At 58.2% G+C, this 25594-nt stretch overlaps 1 protein-coding gene across 5 annotated transcripts in view; it reads right to left on the minus strand.

Annotated features, from left to right (window-relative positions):
• ARVCF (ARVCF delta catenin family member) overlaps positions 1-25594 on the minus strand; it is a 283940-nt gene that overhangs the window by 112986 nt on the left and 145360 nt on the right. The gene's annotated exons all lie outside the window — the stretch shown is intronic.

Below are 25594 nucleotides of genomic sequence, written 5' to 3' on the forward strand. Positions count from 1 at the left end.
TGCAGGAGAAAAGAAACCGCAGGCTCCAAAAGCGGCCTTGTCTCATCCACCCAGGGAGCAGTCCTGAATCTCGGAGAAAGTAAATAATTTTGGTATTTGCAGACAGACAAAGGTCTGGAGGGTCGGCGCTGGAGTGCGGACAGTCATGAGAGGAAAGAGCCCCAGTGGGAGGGACTTCAGAACAGGGAATACGGGGGGAGGAGGGGAAGGGGTGCTAGAACAGGGAATGTCAGGGCTGGGAGGGGCCTTAGAACAAGGGATGTCAGGGCTGGGAGGGGACTTAGAACAAGGGATGTCAGGGCTGGGAGGGGACTTAGAACAAGGGATGTCAGAGCTGGGAGGGGCCTTAGAACAGGGATTATCAGAGAGGAAGGGTCAGTTGGGCTACATAGAACAGAGATGGTCATGACTGGGAGGGGCCTTAGAACAGGAAATAGAGGGGGGGGGGGGAGGAGGCTACATAAAACAGGAAAGGTCAGGGCTGGAAGAGGCTTTTAAAATCATTTAGCCAGTAGTTCTCAAATTTTTTTCTTTTATATTGGTTTTCTACTTTTAAAAATGATTAATTAAAATCCATCCATTAAAAAGAATTTAATTACTTTAACTAAAATCAGTTTAATTAATTGATCAAATTATATTCTTAAATTTTGGTTTCTATTCTTAAAATTATTCATTAGTAGCAATTAAAATTAAATTAATGAAAAATTTAAAAATGATTGATGATCCCAAAGAACCTTCATTTATGAATTATCTCTATTGAGATTTGCTATATCAGAAATGAAAATGGATAAAACTGAAAATCTGTATTTTTAGTTTTAAAAAAGTCTGTATTTTATCCGTTCCTTTTAGAACAACCAGAACCCATTACACATTCACATAAATGACACATTTTAGGAAAAAAAACTACCTTTTGCAACACCCCCAAAATCAGAGAGAAGAGAGCCATTATCTGCAGAACTCCTGAATGTCTGATAAGAGAAGGCCGCTGGGTTCTCCTAGCTGGGTTCTCTTAGCTGGGTTCTCCTAGCTGCTCCTACTTCTTCAGTCTGTTGCAATCTATTGTTCTGATTGAAGTGTATGAAGAAATCCCAGTGATGGGCAGATCGGTAGCTCGAAAATGGAGGGGGGTTTTAGTAGTCAAATAAGTAGCTCGAAAAGGGAGGGGGGTTTTAGTAGTCAAATAAGTAGCTCGAAAAGGGAGGGGGAGTTTTAGTAGTCAAATAAATAGCTTGAAAAGGAGGGGGGGTTTTAGTAGTCAAATAAGTAGCTCGAAAAGGGAGGGGGGTTTTAGTAGTCAAATAAATAGCTCGAAAATGGAGGGGGGTTTTAGTAGTCAAATAAGTAGCTCGAAAAGGGAGGGGGGTTTTAGTAGTCAAATAAGTAGCTCGAAAAGAGAGGGGGGTTTTAGTAGTCAAATAAGTAGCTCGAAAAGGGAGGGGGGTTTTAGTAGTCAAATAAGTAGCTCGAAAAGGAGGGGGGTTTTAGTAGTCAAATAACATGTTAGTATTATTATGGAAACTGTTTTGATCTCTCAGATTACTTGATAAGGTCTCAGGGACCCCCAAAAAACCTCAAACCACACTCAGAAGCACTGCTCTAAATCAGCCCCCTCCTTTGGTTGGGGGTGACCCCACAACTAGGACCCCGGACCGCCATGACTTTATCCACCCAAACCTGCCGATCTCAACAGCTACTGGCTGAACCGATGGTCCAGGGACAAGGCTGTGCCCTAAAGGGGCCGGGGGTCAGGACGAGCTGACTTGGTCCAGTTCTCCAATCCGGCCAATCCTAGCCTGGCCCTTGCAATCAGTCTCGGAGGAGAGGGGGGTCCCCGCTCTCGACCCCCGTTCAGGTGCAGGGATGTCCGGCAAGACAAAGGGGAAGCTTCTGGGTATTGTCTGGTGAAGGAACCTCTCTGCATCCCATGCACAGAACTCAAGGTGGTTAAGTCAACAACTCAACAAGCATTGATTAAACGCCTGCTGTGTGCCAAGCACTATGCTGAGCTCTTGGGATGGAAAGAAGGACGAGACACGGTTCCTGCTCTCCAGGAGCTCATTCTAACAGGGGAGACTAAGAGTGCCCCAGCAAATCCCAGCTGTGGGCCTGGGGTGTAGCAGGGCGGGAACCGTGGGGAGCAGATGAAATTTGATAAGGACAGTAAGGAAGAAACACACAGGGGCTACTTGGAACCGGCCATCTTGGTTTCTATCAGTCAATCAACAAGCATTTATAAAGTGCCTAGAGTTTGTTGGTGATGAAGACGGCCGCCTCTAAGGTCCCTTTCAGCTTGGAAGCTGCAAGCCTCCGAGCTTGAGTTCAAGAATCCATTCACACCCTGGAGTGAAAAGGCTTCTGGGAGAGGGCAGCCAGTCCCGTCCCCTTGTTTTCTAACTGGGTTTCGCCCTCAGCCCACCCTCTAACGCCTCCTCCTTCATGTCGGGGATCAGGCAGCCCCCTCCCCATGCGGCCTTCCAGGATCCCCCCAATCTCCCAAACCACTGGGTAATCGCCAACTTCACGCGCATTTATTTTTATTCTTTCTACCTCAACGGCTTGTTCTGTGTCTATGTGTATCAGCCATTTTCCCCTTAAGAAGCGATGAGTAGGGATTGTTTCATTCTTTGTATTCCCAGAGCCCAGGACGGGACCTGACACATAGTAGGTGCTTAATATGATGGGCTGATTTAAGTCACTCCTTTTCATGCCTCAGTTTCTTCTTCTGCAAAATGTACAATATACGCCCCGTGCTTCCCAGGGCTGGTGCGAGGGCTTGAAGATGGGGACTCGTCCTATGATTTTCTTGGTAAGCCAGCGCCTTCCTTCCCTGCAGTTTAGTCCCAGAGAGCTGCCTGGGGCACACGGGGTTTATGGGATTGGCTTTCACGCCCCAGAGAAACGGGGGCTGGTCCTGCCGTTACCTCGGGAAAGGGGCGTAACAAACGGGGTACACGGGAGCGAGAAAGACTCGCCTCCATCCCCACCTACTGTGCGCCGGGATCTACATGCGGTATTGGGAATACAAAGCGCCCCTGCCCCCCAATGAGTCCGCCTGGACTGTGAAAGCAAACGCTAACACTCTGGGGATGCGGAGAACAGAGGCTATGATGTCATTCGCACGGCAATGACCTACAGTACTTGCACTGGTGTAGACGGCGCTGGATCCACGTCCGCCTTAGGGAGTCGCTGGGGCCTCTAAGAGGCAGAATAATTTGCCTTTTGCTCCCAGCAGTGAAATGTCAGATACAGCACCTGCTGCAGCCACTCTAACCATTACACTACCTGTCGAATGATCATCCTCTACGTCCACCCGCCCACTCACCCGATCACCGTCCGCCAAACCCCCTCGGCAGGTCGCTCTCCAGCCTCCTCTGGCCATTCACTCGCCCCTCCAACCACCCCTGCCCCAAACCAGCCATCCCCCCACCCCCCATCCCCCGTCCCCCACGCACGGTCCATAGAACTTTGGGGGTTCTGGGAGGCAGCGTGGGACGAGGAAGGGATCGTCGGCCGTAAGGGACGTGTGGCCAAAGCCCTCACCCGACGTATGGGGAAACCAAGGACCCAAGATGGGAGGGAGGGGGGCTGCTCCGGCTCGATTCACTCCAGCAAACATCCGTTAATGTTGCCTCCTCCGTGCCCGGGCTCTGTGTCGGTGCCAGGGTCAGAAAAAATGGAAACCAACATCCCGGACCTCACAGAGCCGGCTTCCTGCTGTGGGGGGCGCCCGGGAAACCTGCGGGGAGAGGGAGCGAGGGAGCCGTGCCCAGGAGGATGGGGGGGACCGCTCCCGATCTCTCGCGGCCGGGCTCAGACCCCGGCCACGCCCGCAAGCCAAAGGCGAGGGGGAGAGAGAAAGCGAGCGGCTGGCGCGGGGCCGAGGGAGGGCTTCCCGCCGTCTCTCCGAGGGGCTCCCCCCTCCCCGGCCGAGGCCTTGGAAGCGCAGACAGGCCTGTCCATCAGCGGACGCCACAGCCGAGTAGTCGGTGCCAGGAAAGCGAACATCAATATTACATGAGGGGACGTAGGGACATCCGGATGCACTCGTGCCCCGCAGGGCTCCCCGTTCTTCCAGGAATCCCCGGAGGGCCCGCCCCTCCCCCGCACACCCAGCTCTGGTTATCCCCACTTTGGTGGACGAGGAAACTGAGGCAGAGCTCCTAGCATCACAGGGCTTCCCCAGAAGATGGTTTCTGCGATGGTCCAGCCCCCGCTAGAGCTGCTTTCCTGATTTATTCTTGTTTCCCAGGGGTTCCATTTCCCAGAGGCCCATCCTCCACAAGAGGGCCAAGCCCAGCAGCATTCATTTAAAGTCCCTACTATGTGCAGGGGCTAAGAAGCGCGCGTCCTACCCTGATAGATCCCCGAGTCATCCGGGCACGCTCCCACCCGTGCCGGTCCCCGCGCTTTTAAGGAGACGCAGGCTCAGAAGGTGGGAGTCTCTCGCAGCCCCCCCCTCCCCGTGGGAACCCTTGCGGCCCCTCAGGCTGGGGAGGAGGGGACTAAGCGGCCCTGAGAGGGAGGTGGGTTACCCGCCCAAGGCGACGTATCCAGGAACTCTCTGCCCTCCCGGCCCCGCCCCCCCAGGAGCCCCCCGCAGCTGACTCCGGGCCCGGAGGCTGGGCGGCCTCGTCTGGCTGACGGCAAACCCAGAAGGGATTCCCGCCTCCCTGGGTCAGCCGGGAGAATGGGCGCGAGGTGTCTCCCGCGGGAGGGGGCGGAACGGAACTGTGATGAGCTGCCGTAAAGGTTCCCCGGCTCTGTTAGACTGAAAGGGGCCCTGGTCGCCTCCCGCAGGGATCCGCAGGCTGGAGCCCGGGGCACTGGCTCCCCTCGGTGAATGGCCCCTGGCGTCCCCTCGTTAGAGCTCGGGAGGGGAGACTCCTGCTGGCCTGAGTGGGGGGGGGGCTCCTCCCGGGGATCTTAGGGCCGGACCACGCAGTGGGTCGGGGTCGCTCAAGGAAAGGTCTGGGGGGGTCCGGCTGGGGTTTGTTCCGGACTAAAGAACCTGAGAGAAACCCCTGACCTCGTTACATCCGGGAGCCGGGGACACCCGAGAGGCCTCCGGCACCTGGGGGCGGGGCCGACGGGAAGGCTCGCGACCTTGGGAAAGGCCCGCGAGGGGTTGGGGGAGGGCCAGACCCAGACTGGAAGGGACACGGAGGCCCTGGCGCCTTCCTCAGCCGGGGTCGGCGAGTGTCGGAGGCGGAACTTGAACCCGGGACCCCCGGCCCTTAGTTGTGCCACCCGCCCTCCTTTGCCCTGCGGCGTTAAGGGTTTAAAGACGGGGCTGTGAGGAGGGGGGATGGGGATGGGCCGCAATCTGCCTTCTCGGAGGGAGGGCGCCCCCACGGGAGCTCCTCCGGCGTCCCCGAGTTCTCGCGTGTGACGGGGGCGGGGCCGGCTGTGAGCCTGGGACTGAGGCACGGCCAGGACGGTCACGCCCGTCACCCAACCGAGCCACAGGCGGTACGGACTGCAGGGGGCTGGGCCGCGGGACAAAATGAAATCCCTGCGAAGTAAACCCCCGATGCTTGTCGAGGTCACACCCTCAGGCGTCCCCGGGGCCAATCTTCTCATTTCCCAGATGGGGAAACTGAGGCAGGAAGCGGCTAGGAGGCTGGTCAAGCCTTTATTCGCACTCGGACCCTCTGACTCAAGGGAGAAGGCGCCTTCCTCTGCCCCGGCCGGTTACTGCTGGTACTGACGGGTTAATCCTGGAAGTCCTCGAACCCAGCGATCCCAGACCCCACCCCCTCCCCCTCCCCCCATCTTCCGGGGCCGCTCAGGGACTGACTGGGTGGTGTCTGAGCCCTCCCTCCCCCCCTCCCCCCAGATCAGGGAGCCGAGTCCTAGATCAATGAGGAGGGAATGTGTCAGCTGGAGCCTGGAGGAGGCTGGGGGGAGGGGGAGGGGAGAACGGACAGATCCCGCTCGGCCACAGGGGGCGCTCTGGGGAAAGGCCCTGCTTGGGGGGGGCGGAGCCTCGAAGGTAAGGGCAGGAGGTGGCAGGAGGGGGGAGGGGCCTCCTCGGGGAACAGCCCCAGCGAAGGCTCCCAGGCACACAGTAGGGGCTCTATCGTCGATTTGGGGTTTTTCTGTATAAAGTGAGTGGGTCGGAGCAGCTGAGCTCGAAGTTTCTTCCTCAACATCTGTGAAGCCCATTTCAAGGAGGAGACAATTGAGACCCCCGGGGGCTGGGGGCTCGCTCGGGGCCTCTCCCCCTCAGGGCTTCTGACTCCACCAGCCCAGGCCGCACAAACCCAGCTGGGACTGGAGGGAGCTGCTGGAGGCCCAGGCTCAGCCCGGGGTGGAGGCCCCGGCCTCCAGGGGAGGCAGCCGGGCCCGGATGTGGCCTCCCCCGGGCCTCCGGCCCCCTCCCCTCTGGCCACCCTCTGCCCCGCTTCCCCCTCTTTGCCCCCGCCTGGGCTTCCTGCACAGAACAATGAGCACTGATTACCCAGGAGTCCACGTCCACAGGACACCCAAGGGGCAGGTCCAGCTTCCCCCCAGCAGACGAAACAAGCTGATCAACGCCCCCCCCTCCGCCCCTCCCCCCCGCGAGGACGGAGGCCGCAGAGGGGTTGGGAGGGCACGCGGGCCGCAGGGGTGGGGGCTGCAGGCTCAGGGGCCGCAGGGACGGGGGCTGAATCTCAGCCCTGCAATAATACAACTGCTTTAGTCACTGCCCTTCTCAGCACTGCAGCACAAGTGTAGACTGAGGAGGGTCAGACACGGCCTCTCAGGCCCCCCCAGCGCTCCCTCACCCTCACTTGTCCGACCCCCCCTTCCCTCCCCCACCGGCTGCAGGAGCCTGGCCCCGCCCTCGGACGCCGTGGGTCCCGGCGCTGCTGCAGCTGCTCCAGGTCTCTGAGACCCCGGCCCGGCTCTAACTCCAGAATCCAATGACCCCCCACCCCCACTTCCTCCTTATTTCTCCCCGGTCACTCACTTCCTGGGGCTGCTCCCCCCCCCACTGTCCTGCACCTGCCCGAGTCTCCCCGAGCCCCTTCGGGGTTCCCTGGGCACAGACTGGGCCGGTCGGCCACGCCCTTCTCTGGAACACGACAGATGAGGGAACTGAGTTTCCTCCCCAGCTCTGACGGAGCCCCCCTCCCCCCCAAGCGCCCCATGTACCCACTGGGATCCGGCCCGCGGAGCTGTCCTCCCCACCCCCACGGCAGCTCCCCGAGGGCGGCCGTTCCTGCCTCCCCCCGGCCCAGCCACAGGCCCCCGCCACACGTCCAGCCCCCCGTGGGCCCCTCCCGGCTCTGCTTTTCTGAGCCCGAGGCCGCAGAGGGACCGAAGGCGCCAGGGAGCGTCCCGGGGCTCAGTCGGCCTCCGACCCGGCCTCCCCGATGGCACCATCGGCACTCGCCCGACCCCCCCCCCCCGTGAGGGACTAGAGGCTGGGGGGGGGGACGGGCTGACCCCGAACACGGCCCTCCACCTCCCCGGGCCTCAGCTCCTGCCCCAAGCCCATGGAGCCGCCCCGAGCCCCAGGCCGGAGCAAGGCCCCGTGCCAGCGGGGCGGGGCCGAGGGGGGGGGGGCGCTGGGCCGCCGAGTCCCAAGTGTGACAGCGGGAGCTCCCAAGGCCCGAGTTGTTAACGCCGGGAGGCCGCGGCCCCAAGCCCCAGAGTGCGGCTCATGCCCACGGAGCCGCTTTGATCCCAGGCTCGGTTTCCCGAGCTCAGAAGAAGTATGTGGGGAGCTGCCAACGGGGCCGGCGTCGGCCTTGTGTGCCCGGTGTAATCTCCTGGGCGGGCGGGGGGCGTTCCTGTGCCCGGGGCCCCTGCTGCTGCCCACAAGGAGCCGGTTCTGGGCACCTTCCGGGGGGGCCGGGAAACCAGGCCCAGCAAGGGGCAGCCCACCCCTCTCGGCCTCCCCTGCCATGGGCCACCTGGCCCCTCAGCCTGGGAAAGCTGGCTCGCCCCACTCACAGCTGCGGGCCCCGAGGGGGAAACCGGGGAGGGGGGCGCACCAGGAGAAACGAGGGAGGGCGAGGGGCTTGGAGGGAGGGAGCTGAAAGGGATGGGCTGGCTTGGGGGGGCTGGGCCGGATGGGGGGGCTGGCTTAGGGGGATGGAGGGGCTGGCTTGGGGGGCTGGGCCGGATGGGGGGGCTGGCTTAGGGGGCTGGGATGGATGGGGGGGCTGGCTTGGGGGGCTGGGCCGGATGAGGGGGCTGGCTTGGGGGGCTGGGCCGGATGAGGGGGCTGGCTTGGGAGGCTGGCTTGGGGGGAGTGGGCTTCTGGACACCCTCTCGTCTGGGACGTGTTCAGGTACGCCCGGATCAGTGGCTCCCGCAGTCCCAGCCCGGCTTTCCTGGGTCACTGATGCTGTGACTTAGCCAAGGTCTCACAGACGCTGCCCAGGCCCTCGACCTGCCCAGGCCTCCTCTCCGGAGTCAGACTCCTCCCCAGAATTCAGGACTTCCTCTGCCAAGGCCCCCCAGGTTCACAAGGGGCCGCCCCCCCCCGGCCCCCAGCTCAGAAGTGACTCCTGGTCCGTGACTGGGCCCCGGGAAAGCCGCAGTCATGGCTGCTCCTGCCCCATATTCCATTCTCCTCACACCCGAGGGCTGCTCTGCTCCAGGCCTAGCTGCTGAGCCGGCTCCCAGGGGGCTTGGGAGGGGCGGGAGCCGGATCTCTCCCAGGCGGCTCTGCAGCAGGCGGGGGCGGCCCACCAGGCCCGGGGGTGGGAGGGGGTCCATCTCGGAGCCCCGGCCGGGCAGTTCGGGCGGCTGATGGGAAGGCGGCCCCCGGGGCAACGTCAGCCCATCCCAGGGAAAGGCCGGGCCCGGGGAGCAGAGCTGGGGGGCAGGGCCTGGTCTCAGGGCTGGCTGAACTTAGGAGCTGGGTGAGCCCCAGGTGAGTGAGAGAGACAGAGACAGAGACAGAGACAAAGACAGAGAGACAGACAGAAAGACAGAGACAGACAGAAAGACAGAGAGTGAAGGAGAAAGCAGAGATAGAGATGGGGAGAGAAATAGAGACAGAGAAAGACACAGACACAGAGAGAAGCAGAGAGATAAAGATAGAGACAATGAGACACAGACATAGAGACAGTGACAGAGAAAACAAAAAGAGACAGAGACAGAGAGGAGGAGAATGAGGCAGAGACAGAGAAAGCCGCCCAGAGAGAGATTTGTGTCCATTTATTAAGAATTAACTTTAAAAAGAGAAAAAGACCCAAATATGTAAGAGTAGGGACAGTTTCCCTTTCTGTGGTGGCAAAGAACGGAGACCGAGGGACTCCCCTCACCTGGGGACCTGTGAGTGTGGTGGAGCACCACATGCTGAGGGAAGGGAGCGGAGCCGGGAGATCACGGCCCACGACGACCACCTGGGGAAGCCCGACCTGCTCCAATGGATACAACGGCCCGAAGCAATTGCTGATGAAAACTCCCGATGAAAACCCCGGCCCGCTTCCGAGGAAGGGAGAGCCCGAGCTCGGGCCCAAGCAGGCCGTCTGCCCTTGCCCCGTTTTCCTGTGGTTCTTCCCCCATCTGGGTCTGTGCCTTCTTTCACAAGAGCCGTGTCCTCGTGATCGCCAGACATAACCACAGGGAGGGAGGGGCGCAGGGGGCACTCAGTATTTTGGAAAACGAATGGGAACGTTAACCTGGATCGGCTCGCTCGCCACCTTGGGGAGGGCGGGGAAGGTTTTGCAAGGGTCAGCGCTGAAAATTACCCGTGCGTGCGTTTCGAAAATAAAAAGCTTTAATAAAAAAGAATATGATCGGGAGGAAATAAAATATTGTTTAAAATTTTAAAAAATTTATTATCGGCGCCTCGCTCAGCGCCAGGGCCACAAATCCCAGCAAACAAAGCAATGGCCGCCCTGGAGGAGTGTGGAGTTTGATGAAGAGGACGGTCTGGGGCCCCGCGGATTGCTCGGCAATGAGAAAAGGGCCGTGGGGCGAGGAGGCTGCTGGCCAGGAAGTGGGGAAAGCTGGGGAGGGAGGCTTCCAGCTGGGAGACACAGTCGCATGAAATGATCTCAAAGGTCCCTTTCAGCTCTCAGTCTACGACCTTGCATGACCTCTCTGCCCCCCGGCCCACATAAGAATCATGGGATCCGACACATGCGAGTCACTTCATAAATCTGGGAGGGGGCGACGGGGCACCTGTGGTTTCGTCCGTCCAGAAATCTCTCGACGTGGAAAATTCTCTCCACTGACGCAACGCCTCCGTGCGGCCGGATGACAGCTGACCTGGAACCAAAGGTTCTCCTAGTTGTGCGACCCCCGGAGAGCCACCGAACCACTGTCTGCCTCAGTTTCCCCAACTGTAAAACAAACCCAGCTTTTCCCCCTTATTGGATTCTCAGCTTCTAAAGGCACGGCTGGGTGCCATTTTTTCATCTTCAAACCCCTCCCCGTCCTTAGTCCTGACCAGAGAGCCTTGCTTATTTGTAGGCACTTTAAAACCACCAAATTAATTTAAACACAAGAGAGACCAACCGAGGCATTAATGATTGGATAGTAATCTCCTAAAGTGATCTCAAATCCTGAACGATTACTCGTGTGGTGCAGATGTGACCGATTCCAAATCTATTTAATACATGATCTTTCAAAAAAGTATTTACGTTTACACACATCTCTCATGCATCCCTCCCACTGCTCCCCAAATTCAATCAACAAATGCAAATTAAAAATTAAAAACCAAAACCCGGATCACAAGCACAGAGCAAACCGTAACCGATTCCCCCGGGGACCGCGCCTGGATATGGAGATCGCTCTGCATTTTAATTGGCGACATGAATTTCCGAAATCCTTCTCTCCCCATTTTCCCCTGAAGGCCGGCCCGGAGACTTCGGATGCTCTGCCAACAGCCAGCTGACCCCTCACCCCCAGCACTCCCCGGGCCCAGCAGAGTAGTAATCCTCCCCAGAACGGAAATCGGGTTAGGCTGGCGTGACCCTTCCGAGGGCTACTTCCCTCCCCGAAGTTGGCTAACCATCCCTTACATAATAGAGGCCAGCATTTGGCCCGACTCTCTCGGGACTGCAGTCGCCGCTCCTTTCTCTTGCTTCTCTGCCAGGTTGGCCCCTTTGCCCTTCTCCGTAGCTGGCGGATCCCTTCCGTTCTCCCCGATCTCTCGGAAGTCACGAACCGCCGGCTTCTTCCAATTTTCTCAGCGCCCGAGCATGTCACTCATCCGGGCTCGGGGACACGAACTCCTCGGGAGAAGCTCCCCTTCTATCTCCGTCTCCATCAAATCTCCATTAGCCGTTTCCCGCCTCTCCCTTCCAGTTCCAAGATCATTTTCCTTTGCAGAGAAAATAGGAGCGGAGAGAATCGAGCGACTCAGCTTCTTTCCATTTCTGATGATCCTCATCCTGGCCTCCCCGAGCAGCTGCCCTATTTCTTGGAGCTTCTCTTTTTGCCCAAGGGAACTCAAAAAAGGGGGGGTCCTTTTGTCAGCATCGGAAACGTTCTCTCCAGCCTCGGCTCGTTCGGCGCCGGGCTCCCCAGCGCTCAGCACGATCCTCATGGGACCACGCCGCCGAGTCAATTTCTGTTGCCAGGTCTCGCATCCGTCTCCTGGGACACCTCTTCTTCTTTTTTCTGAGGCAATTGGGGGTAAGTGACTTGCCCAGGGTCCCACAGCCAGGAGCGTTAAGTGTCTGAGGCCAGATTTGAACTCGGGTCCTCCTGACTTCAGGGCCCGTGCTACCCATTGCACTACCCGGCTGCCCTGATTTCTCTTCCTTTCAAAGGATGAAATGACCCTTAAGGCAGGTCAGGACGTTCTTAGCTTTCTTGCTTTGGGTGCAGAAAAGAGCTCCCCAGATGTCTGGTCACTGAAGCCCCCATTGCCCTCATAGCACACGAGCGAGCGACGCTTCTTCATCCGTCATCTCCTCCTGCCCCGGCGGTCTGTGGTACGCTCTGAGGACGTCGCGCCCTAAGTTCTGTATGTGATGGATGCAGGCTGGACCAACCACAGGCCAAGTGCCCCCATCTGAGCGCTGGGAGAACCGTGCGGAACCACAAAACTGAGCCAGCAAGACTCTGAGAGGGGCTGCCACGGGGCACGGCTCACAGTCAGGCCGGCCCGCCCCCGTCCCCCAGTCCTGGGAGCCTCGGCTCTGGGTTGTGTGCGACGGACCAGGGAGGGGCTTTCCCAAGCGGGTAGAACCTCCTCCCCTTCAGACTCAGTGCCGTGCTCACATGGAAAGCTGGGCGCCAGTGCTCCCCCCGCCCCGTGCTCTCCCAACTGCTGCCTGGTTTTCAGACTGGGGGTCCAGGCCGCTCCGCCCACCCCTCCTGAACAGCGAGAGTGCGAGGAATGGTCCTTCCTCTGCTCCCTGACCTCGAGGAGCGATCCCCGTCACAGGCGGCCGGATAAGGACGGCCTCTGCAGCTGGGCCCGAGCGGCCCCAGGACCCTCCACATCTCTCTCACACACACACTCACTCACTCACACACATACACACTCATACATACACACACACTCACTCACACACATACTCACATACACACACCCACATACACACACACACACTCACATACACACTCACATATACACTCACACACACATACTTACATACACACACCCACATACACACTCACATACACACACATACATACTCACACACTCCCACACACATACACACTCACACACACAGACTCACACACCCACATACACACACACACACTCACTCACACACATACACACTCACATATACACTCACACTCACACACACATACTCACATACACACACCCACATACACACTCACATACACACACACTCACATATAAACACACACACTCACATACATTTACACACACACTCACATATACACTCACACATACTCACATACACACTCCCACACACACTCCCATACACACACACTCACATACACACACATACATATACTCACACACTCACACACACACACTCACACACACAGACTCACACACCCACACACACACCCGTCCTCCCAAAAGAACCCCCAAGGCTGACCATGGTGCTCCCCCAGTCAAGCTCCTTGCAGGACCTCCACACACAGCTCCAGTCCACATCTTAATCACAGCTACTGCGTCACTCTCCTGGTCCATAAACGTCAGTGGCTCCCTAGTGCCTCAGGGATCCAAATTCTTTCCTTCAGTTTTGACATCCTACACCACCCGGCCGATCTCTCGGACGTCCCGGACACTATTATTCCTCCGCACGCTACAAGTTGGCCAGACTAGAACTTGCCACATGACATGCGTTTGCTGACTAAGTCCCGGCTCCTTCGCTCCCTCCATCTCCGGGCCTTCCCCGGGCACTTCCTCCTGACCCCCACGTTCTCCTGGAAGTCGTCCCCGATCCCCGACCGCTGGCGTCCTGCCCCCAGTGACTCCGCATCTAGTTTTCTCCTTGTTTTGTCGTCTCCCCCATCCGAATACCCGTCTCCTGAGGCGGGGTCCCCCGCTTTTCTCACTGGATCTCCAGGCCCCAGCTCAGTGCCCAGGGCTGAATAAATCTGGGAGATGGGCCATTCGTTTGCTTCTATTTCAATCTTTCCCTCTCTGTACTCGGCTCTGGTCTGCTAGCCTTGCTCTCCCATCCCCAGCCCAGCCCTTTAAAGCTGCCCGCAAGCCCAGAGTTCACTCCCTCTCACGATGCCTTCCTTCGAGCCAGGGACCACCTCCCCTGAGAAGCCTTCCCTGATTCTGCCGAGTCTTCATTCTGTCTCGGCTTCTCTTGGTTTTATGTTTCACCTGTTCCTCCCCCAGAATATAAACTCCCAGAGAACAGAGACTGTGCTATTTCTGCTTCCATACCCTAGCACCGTACCTTGCATACAGCAGGCACTTAATAAATGCACGCTGGATTTGACTTTCTTTAAATCAATGATTCTAAGTGAGGGATCCCTCAAGTCCCGTAGAGAAGGACCAGGCAGTTCTGAACAGAGTCGTCTCCTAGGGTAACGAGTTCCCAAAATAAAAAAAAGATAATGAGTTCCCCGTGTAAAGTTCTGCCAAAAGAAACGGGTCAGCCTGTCTCTGGTTCGGAGCAGCCGCCCAGCTAAAAAGCAGATGTGAGAAGAGGAGGAGAGGGCAGGAGAGAAAGCCTCCCCACCCCCATGGGTGTCAGGCCCTCAGGGGTGGAGAGCTGGATGTTCTGAGCACAGCTCCCCCCCCCCCACCTGCCCAGTGGACAATGTCAGCAATTGTGGGCAGCTGAGAGGGAGGAACTTTCTCACACACGAGGCAAGCCCCGAGGTCACCGAGGGAAAAGGTCAGGGCTCAGGAAAGTCACACGGAGCCCAGTCCCACAGCCCCGGTCTGTTCCCTGCTCTTTGCCATCGGGGGGACGTTCACCCCCGGCACGTCCCTCAGAGAGGACTTGGCCGGTGCCCAGGGCCCGGGCATCTGGGCCTGGCGTGAGCGGGAGCTGGAGTCTAAGCTCCCACAATCGGGTCCCACGCCCAGGATGGTGGGGGCCGGCTGGCCCTCCCCCCTCCCTCCCTGATCTCGCCTCCACAAGCTCCAGTCCTGCTGACTCTTCTCTGCCTCCCGTCCCCTCTGCCCGGAGCGGGGAGTGCGAAACTCCTCCCAGAGCCTTCCTTTCTAGAGACGTCTCTGCTGGCCGAGGAAGGAGAGACCCCCGGGCTGCCCGCCGCCCCCTCCTCTGTACTGCCTCCATGGGGGGAGGGAGGAGGGCTACTTCCCTCCATTAGGTTGTAAGCTCCAAATTTCAAACACAGGTTGTGCGAGGGTCAGTGTTGAAAAATCATCCGCGTGTACCTTTTGAAAGTAAGAAGCTTTAATTAAAAAAAAAAGGAAAAAAAAGATTGTAAGTTCCTTGAGAGAAGACTCTTTGTAACTGTATTCTCAGTTTTACATATATATATACATACATATATTTAAAATATTTTTGTCCCCCCCCTTTTTAAAATTTATATTTATTTATTTATTTAAATATATTTAAATATTTATTTAAATTTATATATTTAAATATATGTTTTATATATGTATTTTTATATATTTAAATATATATTTTATTTAATATATTTATTTAATTTATTTAATTATATATTTATTTAATTTATATTTATTTTATTTATAATTTAAATATATTTATATTTTAATTTATTTAAATATATAAATATATATGTTATAAATGTTGATTGGATTGGCTCGGCCCCCTCCGCCAGATTCCCTCAGAAGCCCAACTCTCCTTCACGACGACCCCCAGAGACAGATCTGTCCACTCCTCTCTCTGCCCCTTCCCTAGCCACCCTAAGGATGACAATCTGGCAATGACCCCCCACCACATAATTCCACTTATTTTGCCCCTCACTGAGAAGAATACACTTAGCACATAAGCTTATCGAGTCCAGGGATCAAAGTCATCTTATTAAGGACGGCCCAGAGATGCAGAAGCGGGAGAGGCGAGGGTGGCGCCAATCTGGGACTCGGGGAGTGGAGGAGGCCTCGTGCCCAAGGTACCCCGGCGTTCTCGGAGCCCGGGAGCCTCCTGCCACCTCCCAGTCACAAAGGGCCAGGGAAGAGCCTCGATGGGGACCCAGCGAGGAAGCTCGGTGCCCAGCCCAGATCCTCGGGATCTCAGAGCGCCGGCGCCAGAAACGAGGTCGGGTGCTGTGGCCCACGGCTGAGCCAGAATCTCTCCCTCCGCCATGATGATGATGGTGATAATCATAATGATGATCTTGGGGATGATGATAATGATGATGATGATGGTGATGACCTTGGGGATGATGATGATGGTGGTGATGATGGTGATGATGATGATGATGATGATATGTAATTATATAATTTACAAATATAATCTCATTGGATCCCCACAAGAACCATGGGAGGGAGGTACTATTCTAATCACCATTTTATAATTGGGGCAGATTGAGGCTAAGTGAGTTCCCAAGATCACAGAGCTGGTGCATAAGGCTAGATTTGAACTCGGATTCCAAACCCTGCCCTCTAGTCACTGGGCCACTTAGCTTAACAAAGGAGGAAGCTCAGGCTCAGAGAGGGGAGGTGACATGTCCACAGCCACACAGCTGTGCTCTCCAGCCTAGGGCTTGCCCTCTTCCGGAGTGGCCGCCCCTGAGCGCGGGATGCCCGAGTGTTCTCACAAAGGCTCTCAAGGCCTCTATGCTGAGCGGCAACACCCCTCCTACTCCCTCCCCACCCCGTCCTAACTGGGGACTACCAGCAGGGGGTTTCATGTCTCCGAGCCTCGTTCCTCATTAGTGAAGTAGGAGATTACAAAGCGAGAGTAAGGAAGGGGCCACCCAGCAAGTCCAAACCTCTCACTGTGCAGATAAGGAAACTGAGGCACAGTGAGGTGAGATGACTTGCCCGGCTCCTACAGTCACCTCCCGAGTGGTTTGAGGATCGGCTGAGCTGACGCACATCGAGGTGCTCTGCAAACCAGAAAGCGGCCTCGGGTCAGGTCCATCGTTTCAGCGGTCCCCTAACGTCGTGGGCTCCAGTGAATTTGCAGGTCGCCGTCAGCCAGCCAGACGTCCGGCCGTGACCGAGGGTTTCATTTCCGTATTCATTTTTAAACGCATCTTCATCGGCTTTCTTCATGCCATGGGGGAGGGGAGCATTCCTGGCTTCCGGGGGTTGAGAGCAGGAGTCTGGGAAAGCAGCCCTCTGTCCACTTCCATTAGCGAAGCTTCTCGAAGAAGGGGGCGACCCAGGGGCAAGCGGGCGGGGCGACAGGGCGCGGGAGGAGGCCCGTGACAGAGGCCAGAGCCGAGAGCAGGGACGGGGAGAGCGGACGGGCGGCTCGCACGGACACCCGCCAGTCGCGGCCTGGCTTTGGAATGGTCCGTGCAGGGAAAGGGACGGGAGGGCGAGGAGGGAGGGGCACAATCTGGACCGGAAAGTCTGCTTTTTTTTCCTCTTCCCCAAAGCATTTCAAGCACATTGGAAATCAACAAAGATACTCCTAGGCCTCCTGTTCCCTGTTCTAAGGCCCTTCCTGGTCTTGAACTCCCCTTTTCCCAGGCCTCTCCCAGCCCTGACATCCCCTGTTCTAAGGGTCCCTAACAGTTCTATCATCCCGTTCTAAGCTTCCTCCCAGTCCTGACACCCCCTGTTCTTAGCCCCCTCCCAGCTCTAATAGCCCTGTTCTAAGATCCTTCTCCTCCCTGACATCCCCTGTTCTAAGCTTCCTCCCAGTCCTGACACCCCCGTTCTTAGCCCCCTCCCAGCTCTAATAGCCCTGTTCTAAGCTGTTCTAAGATCCTTCTCATCCCTGACATCCCCTGTTCTAAGCTTCCTCCCAGCCCTGACACTCCCTGTTCTAAGCTCCTTCCCAGCCCTGACACCCCCTGTTCTAAGTTCCTTCTCATCCCTGACACCCCCTGTTCTAAGCTCCTTCCCAGCTCTGAGACCCCCCTGTTCTAGGCCTCTCCCAGCTCTGACACCCCCTGTTCTAGGCCTCTCCCAGCCCTGACACTGTTTTCCGCACCGGGGGCTCTCCCAGCTCTGCCATTTGGTGGTTTCTGGTTTTTTCCAGCTCTGACCCAGAATCCGCGGCCTCTCCTAATTTGGGCCGTGTTTATCTGTCTCCACATCAGGCCTCCTCACCATATGGCCGTGAGTCACGGGACGGAGATCCGAAGCCGAGGATAGCCCGGAGGGGGACGGAGGGGCCCGGCAGTGGGGGGCAGGCTGCGGCACAGCTCCGCCAAGGAACTCCACAGAACGAGGCGGGGGGGGGGGCAAGGAGCCACGGCCCCAAGAGCTGTCTACGGAAGAAGGGCTGGTCCCCACTGACCTTGGGCGGCCCTTGTGCACAGCGGGGCCCTCCTCGGGTGAAGAGGAGGCAGGAAGCCCCCCAAACACACGGGATAAGCCCCTTGTGGTGAACTAATGGGGCCACAGGAGGAGGGGTCCTCCAGGACTGGCTGGCACGTGGGCCTGCGGTCCCAGGAGTTGGCGGCCCCCCTCAGACACTCCATGACCTCAGTCCAATGAGATCCCCCTCGGTTTCCCCTTCTGCAGTCCCAGGTGCCCCTTCCCGCCCTGGATCTAGGATCCGAAGACCCCAGGGGGCCGCACCCAACGGCTCCTCGGGGCTCTCAGGCCACCAGGCTTGGAACACCACGTCCCCTCTGAGCCTGGGACCGGGTCCTGGTAGCCTGGGGGCTGCTCACCAACCTGAGCCTGAGTTTGTGTCCCCGGTGGGCCACTGATTTCACCTGGAGATGGGCCTGAGGTTTCTCTTGGCACTGGAGCCGAAATCCACAGCTCGTGGCTTCCTCCTCTGGGACGAAGCAGAATCCAGCTAACCCCTGGTCCCCGGAGCGGCCCCTCTGCTACCGAGCCCGGCTCTCGTGGCCCCCCACCAGGGAAACCGGCCCTTTCTCTTCCCCGACTCTCCAGAGGGCCCGGTTCGCTCTAGCTGGGCAACGCCCTCCTAATACGCGGCCCCGGATGGCGGGCGGACACGTACGTGCTGGCGTGTGCCCCGAGAGCAGACACTGCCCACGTCATCGCCTCCCACACGACAGACAGGGGGACGCCAGGGCACAAACATGGAACCGGAATCCCGGGTGCGAATCCTCCCTCGGCCATATGGAAGCCGTGGGACCTTGGGCAGATACCTTCTGAGTCTCAGTTTCCTCACTGCAAAGGAGGGCACTGGGCCACGGGATTTCCAAAGTCCCTCACAGTCAAAACATTCTACAAAACGGGCATTCTGGAACCCATTATACAGATGATGAAATCAAGGCCCCAAGAGGGGGATGACTCGCTCCTGTCTAATTTTAACCCCAGATTTCTTTCCGCTGCAGCAGCCGCCTCCCTCTGCGCCCAAGGGAACCCCTCAGATTCTAATCTGCGGGGAGGGGGTCGGCGGAGACGCCGCTAAGGGCCCTTCCAGCTTGAGGCTCCGCTCGCTCGGCAGGCCGTCGGGCCCTCGGTTCCTCCGTCCATCGGAGCCTTGGCTAAATCCACACGAGGAGGGCACTGGGGCTTGGCCACCTGATGCTTTTATCTGGGGGGGGCGGGTGGAGCACTCGGGGTCTTTCCTCCCTCAGAAGAAGGAAGGAGGCTCCCTTAGATGGTACAAGGAGTCCAAGGGCATGGTTTCAAATCCTGCCCTTGATGCCTATTACCGGGGTGATCATGGGAAAATCCTGCTTCATTCTCAAGACATCAGTCCATGATCCTCCTGGAAAATGATGAGCACTGATCTTAGGAAAGCTATAAAGTCCCTGATTAGGGAAAGGAGGGGGCTGGATTCCAGGCTCTCTAATCTCCTGGCCAGTTTTCTGTGTCTGATCACAAAAGTGTCCGCCCGTTTTACAGATGGAGAAACTGAGGTCCAGAAGACACAGAACGTGTGTCTAACGTCCCCCTGCGCTGCCCCAGACGGCTTTGGCACAGCCCGTGGGCACTCACCTGGGCTGGGAGTGCTCCCTCCCGCCGGAGGCCTCCTCCCTCCCCAAGGGCAGAGGCCGGCCCTCAGACACAACGGCTCTAAGAGCTGCTTCGGCGGAACCCCCAGCCTCCCGAGCAGCGGTGACCCGCCGTTCCCAGAAGGCTCGGCCACCCCGAAACCTCCGCTTCCCACAGAGCCAGGAGCAAAATCAATCTTCTCGGCAAAATCGAATTGTCTCGAGGAACGGACGTCACCGGAGCCCGGAGGAGGCTGTTTTCCCTCATCACGGAGAGGGCACAAAGTCCCTCAAGTTCACACGCTTTCCAAAGGCCTCCTCTGGGCTCCAGAACAGGCTGGGCTGTGTTCCTGCTCCAGCCGCCGCCCCCCCATCTGCCGGGGCCGGGGCCTCTGAGGGAGAACGGGCCAACTCGGACCTGGGAAAGGCCCGGGGGCAGCAAACAGGAGGAGCTGGCGGTCGGTCCTGAGGAGTGACGGCTCACATACACAGGGGCCGGGGGGGGGGGGCAGAGGCCAGCCTCTCCCGGGACAGAGGAGGAAACTGCGAACCTGGCCAATAATCCCCTCCCCTAGGGACGGCCACCGTGGCCCCTCCGCCCGACATCGGCGGTCCTCCCTTCCCGCCGTGGCCCCTCCGCCATCCATCGCGGTCCTCCCTTCCCACTGTGGCCCCTCCGCCATCCATCGCGGTCCTCCCTTCCCGCCGTGGCCCCTCCGCCCGACATCGGCGGTCCTCCCTTCCCGCCGTGGCCCCTCCGCCATCCATCACGGTCCTCCCTTCCCGCCGTGGCCCCTCCGCCATCCATCGCGGTCCTCCCCTTCCCGCCGTGGCCCCTCCGCCCGACATCGCGGTCCTCCCCTCCCGGGCCGGAGGTCACTCAGAACACGTGGGCGAGGTGTCCCGGCCCTGGCGTGAGTGCACATCCGGGCTACGCCTGCCGGGGGCGTGCGGGAACCATGGAGTCGCCCAGTGCCCCCCGGGATGGCGGGTAAGAGGCTGCTCCTCCTCTGCCCTCTGTGCCATCCCATCGCTGCCACCCGTTACCTACCAACCTTCCCCTGGGATCTAACCGTTCTTATAATCTCCAACAAGCACTCATTAGGCGCCGGCTGTGTGCTGGGTCCTGGGAAGTGTTAAGCGTCTGAGGTTAGATTTGAACTCGGCTCCTCCCGACCTCGGGCTGGGGCTCTATCCACTGCGCCCCCCGGCTGCCCCCTTTGAGGTGAGTCGGGTGCAGGTGGTTGGAGAACAAAGTACTTCCTCGCTTCCTGTTACAGTGAATCACTCTTATTAACTTGGTGCCGAGACCAGTTATAGCGAAGATGTTCGGGGGAACCATCTGAGCCTCTAAGTGTCGGCACCCAACGGCAAAGGCCTGATGGCCCGGCCCTCGTCGCGCCCGTCGCCCCCGTGTCCCAGCCTCGGTGAGCGCCCGTTTAGCCGAGGCAGCAGCTCCCGGGCTCTGCAGGCCCCGAGGAGACCCCGGCCCGGTGACGGCCGCCCCAGATTGCCTCAGCTCCCCGCAAGGCTCCGCTAATTCTAGATTAATGGTACAATTAGGCTGAAGCAGAGACGGCCCCAAAGCCCCCAGCAAGCCCGGCTCAGCGCGACCTCGGAAAGGCCGGAGGCCGGCTCGGGCCGGGGGCTCTCCGAGGGGGAGGGGAGCGGCAGCCGGAGCTCGGGGATCTGGGTTCAGTTCCTGCCCCTGACACTCGAGATCTGTAGGAAAAGGGCAAACGATTAGCCTCTCCGGGCCTCAGTTTCCCCGGGTGTTAAATGAGGGAGTGAGCCTCCGTGGCCCTTTTGTGCTCTGAGCTGATGGTCTCCATTTTATCAGAGAGAACATCTGGAAGGCAGAAATGAGGCTAGAGGGTCTTAAAGCAGGGGGGAGCAGGAGGATCTAATCCCTGCACTTTACACAGAGGGAAACTGAGGCTCAGGAGCAAGTTACATGCCCGAGGGCACAAGTAGCGAGTAAAAGAGGAGGGATCCAAAGTGGGATACAATGTGTCCAGCACTGGGATTCCAACGTTGCCCTGGGTACATAGTAGCCGTGTCTGTGGCTCGGGCGGGCGGGATGGGGAGAAGTGGCCGTATTGGAGTCGGAGAACATAGATCTGAAGCCCGCTCTCCTTCTGCCCAGCTGGGGGACTGCACGCTAACTATTCATCTGTAAAATGGGGATAATTCTAAGCACCTCCTCTCTCTCTCTCTCTCCCCCTTCATCCCTCTGTCTCTCTGTATCTGTTTCTGTGTGTCTTTCTTTCTCTGTCTCTCTCTCCTCCTCCATCTCTGTCTCTCCTCTCCTCTCTCTCTCCCTCTGTTTCTTGCTCCCTCTCTCTCTCTTTCTTTCCTTCTCTGTCTGTTTCCCTGTCTCTCTGTCCCTATGTTTCTCTGTGTGCGTGTCTGTCTGTCTGTCTGTCTGTCTCTGTCCCTGTTTCTGTCTCTGTCTCCCTGTGTCTTTGTCTCCCTCTGTTTCTGTCTGTCTCTGTCTCTCTGTGTGTCTTTGTCTCTGTCCTTGTTTCTGTCTGTCTCTGTCTCTCTGTGTGTCTTTGTCTCTCTCCCTCTGTTTCTGTCTGTCTCTGTCTCTCTGTGTGTCTTTGTCTCTGTCCCTGTTTCTGTCTGTCTCTGTCTCCCTGTGTGTCTTTGTCTCTCTCCCTCTGTCTCTGTCTCTCTGTGTGTCTTTGTCTCTCTCCCTCTGTCTCTGTCTCTCTGTGTGTCTTTGTCTCTGTCCCTGTTTCTGTCTGTCTCTGTCTCCCTGTGTGTCTTTGTCTCTCTCCCTCTGTTTCTGTCTGTCTCTGTCTCTCTGTGTGTCTTTGTCTCTGTCCCTGTTTCTGTCTGTCTCTGTCTCCCTGTGTCTTTGTCTCTCTCCCTCTGTTTCTGTCTGTCTCTGTCTCTCTGTGTCTTTGTCTCTCTCCCTCTGTTTCTGTCTGTCTCTGTCTCCCTGTGTCTTTGTCTCTCTCCCTCTGTTTCTGTCTGTCTCTGTCTCTCTGTGTCTTTGTCTCTCTCCCTCTGTTTCTGTCTGTCTGTCTCCCTGTCCCTTAGTAAATCTCTGGGTTCTAGAAAGCAGGAGGTGGTATCCTAAGCAATGATTCCTTCAGGTCAGGGCACCCGGAGGTCCTGGGTGAGGGGGCCCTGGGTTGTGTGATTACGTGAGTCTTGGTCTCTCCTGGATTTAGGGCAGAAGGAGGGGGCGGCCTAAATCACAGAAAAAGCCATCGAAGGGGAGCCGGGTGCGAGACCCTAACTCTCCTGTTACCCAATCCGCACTTGCTTCCCAGAAGCACCAGCTCCCAGAGCCGGCGTGGAGCTCAGAGACGCCATGTTCAACCCAGCCCTGCTCAAAGAAGCCTCGGTGGAGACAGCAGAAACCCGTCTTCTTGCCTCCATCTGGTTCTGAACACGAGGAGGGGTCTACGGCTCCTAAGGCAAGGCAGACCACTTGGGGAGAGTTTGCACTGGAAGAAAGTTAGGGGGCCCTGGGCCCCGATTTCTCCGTCTGTTAAATGACCCTACACGGCCCTCCCAATTCGGCCCTCCCGTCTTCCCGAGAGAAATGATTACTGTCCAGGATCTCGGGGGAGAGTCCGAGCTCTCCCCTCCTTCCGAAGTCCTGCTCAGTAAGTTGTGTCTTCGTGGAGATTACCGACAACGAGACGGAGTTAACTCTTCTGCTCTTGGTCAGACCCCCCCAAGTCTACAGGAATTAAGCTGACTGCGTCCACTCCAGTCGGGGGAGTCGGATCCTTTTGTCTAGATTGTCCGAGGCCCGATGGTCCAGGGATGGAGATAGTTTCTCTGTCCGAGGGCGACACGATGTCCCCGGCAGCCCCTCACTGGATACCTGCTCTTCAAAGGGCCTGGGAACTGTGAGCCCATCACCATGACTGACTTTGGTCGGAGAGAGACGGTCAAATGGCCGTCCTTTTGTTAATAATACGCTGGGCTGATGGGTAAAATGAGTAAATTACTCAGAGACCATCTCTTGAACCTTTTTAATCTTCACCCCCCTCCCAGCCCTGCCATCCCTGCTCTCCCAGTTCTGACTTTCCCTGTTCTCGTCCTTTCCAGCTCTCACATTTTACATTGACCTTCTCTGTTCTAAGGCTCGTCCACTTCTGACATCCTACATCCTCCATTCCCTCCCGGCTCTGACCCTGCCGGATTCTCTCCGGCTCTAAGGGCCAATGGACGGGAACGGGGGAAGGGGACTGGCTTAGGCCGGCGGTTCCTGATGAGCCCCGCCGTGCTCGCCCTTCCCGGGGACCTCATGCTCTCAAAAGGTTCGCCCTTCGGCAGCGACCGGGCCCCGGTTACCGGCACAGAGACGGGTGACGAGCTTTGACGGAAACCACAGAGTTCCGGGACTCCGTCATTTCTGAAAGTGCACGTTCTAGGAGACGAGAAACGCCTTCTGCTCCTCTCGAGCAGAAAAGGAACAGATGAAGCCTAAATGGGGACTAGAGGAGCATGGCCCCAGCTCTCTCTCGGTCAGAAAGCGCATCTGACCGGGAGCTCCCCGAAGGCGACGATCGTCCCTTATCCTGCCCTCCCCTGCCGAGCTCGGGGTCTCTGAACGTGCAGGAAGCGGTTAATAAATGCTCGCTGAAAGAACTGCACTGAGATGAATGTAAAGCAGCCTCCGGGGCTGTCCGCATCCATCATCCCTCCATTTTCTGTCAAGAACGCTGCGCCCTTTTGGTCTCCGAGGTCTCCAGAAAGCCTCGGAGGGATTTTTCAGTCTTTCCTTTCCCTCACAACACACTGGGATCAGTTGCCAAGTCTTGTCACTTCCGCCTCCCTGACAGCTTCGCATCCGCTTCCTCCTCTCGACCTGGCCCCCAGTACCCCGGGCTCAGGCTGTCATGCTCTGTGTACACTGCACAGCTTCTGGGGGACACAGCCCTGGGAGTGGGGGTGTCCCCCCTGGGAGTGGGGGCATCCTCCAGACGTCTAGGCCTGCAGCCAGCCCTTATGGCGACCACCGGAAGAAATGGCTCCTGGGGAGAAGAGGCCGTTCCTTCCTCCTCAGTGCAGGCTACCCCCACGCCAGGCTGGTGGCCAAGCAGAAGCGGCCGGGCCCTTGGGAGACTGGAGGTGGTGGGGGCCGCCCGGCAGCCCAAACCACCACCGTGACCTGGACCGCAGCTTCCTCTCGGACGCTGAGACAGACGGCCCAGGACTTGACCCAGGAGTGCTGGGGGCAGCCACGCTTACAGCCCGGCACCCACCGCCATCGTTCTGGGAGGCGGCCCCCACGGAGAGGCAACCTGGCCCGGCTTCTTCCCGCAGAGGCCGTGGATGCAGAAAAGAGAGCTCCCCCCTCCCAAGTCCTTGGCCCTGTCACGTGGCTCAGCGCCACAAACCGATCCGGTTTTATCAGGGAAAATGTCAGTCAGGAAGGAGCCCGACCATCTGCTTCACCGATGCCCCCTAAGGAGCAGGAGACCTCTCCATCTGCCCCAAGGCTAAAACCCCCTAGATGTGTCGTCTCAGAGCGGGAGCTACCCAAGAGCAGGATTTCTCAGAGCATACAGTAAGCACTCAATAAATGCGCTTTTGATTCATAAAAGAATGCTGAGATGGGGAACTGTGACATATGACCCGGGAGAATGGGCCAGCCCGGGGCCAAGCTTCCAGTTCACAGGGAGCCCGGTGAGTGCCGTCCTTCGCCTGGCTCTGGGGCCTCTCGCCGGCTCCTTTCCGGGACCTCTCTCTGAATCTCCGGTCCGGGCCACAGTTCCGTCTCTCGCACGTCTGGCAGTTCCGCGCTCCTTGCAGCCGCTGAGCCGGCCGGCGAGTCTCTGCTGTTGGCCTGGGCACGGGGCCCCAGAATTCCGTCTGCACGGGGACTCCGTCCCCGCTCCCCAGCCGGGGAGGCTGGCACACACCTCGGGAGGGCGCCCGGCCCGATCCTCAGCCAGCCCCAGCGCTCACAGCCAGGAAAAGCCTGGGTTCGAGCAAAGCTTTGGACAAAGTATTCTCCCAGAAAAGCTGGAGGAAATGGATTAGGAGACAGATACAACCAGACAGATCTGGGGCGCTTCGGACGGTCGGTGCCCGAGAGGAGCCGCTAACGGTCCGGCGTCGCCGGGCCAGGGGGCCTCGGGGAGGGTCCCAGGGATGGGGGCCGGCAAGGACTTTGCCGCTCTGCCCAGCACGCGCGCCGGTGACGCAGATCCGGGCACGTGGAGAGCCGGCCCACTGCGTGACA

The sequence above is a fragment of the Antechinus flavipes genome, chromosome 1 (genome assembly GCF_016432865.1).
Source record: "Antechinus flavipes isolate AdamAnt ecotype Samford, QLD, Australia chromosome 1, AdamAnt_v2, whole genome shotgun sequence".
NCBI lineage: Eukaryota > Metazoa > Chordata > Mammalia > Dasyuromorphia > Dasyuridae > Antechinus > Antechinus flavipes.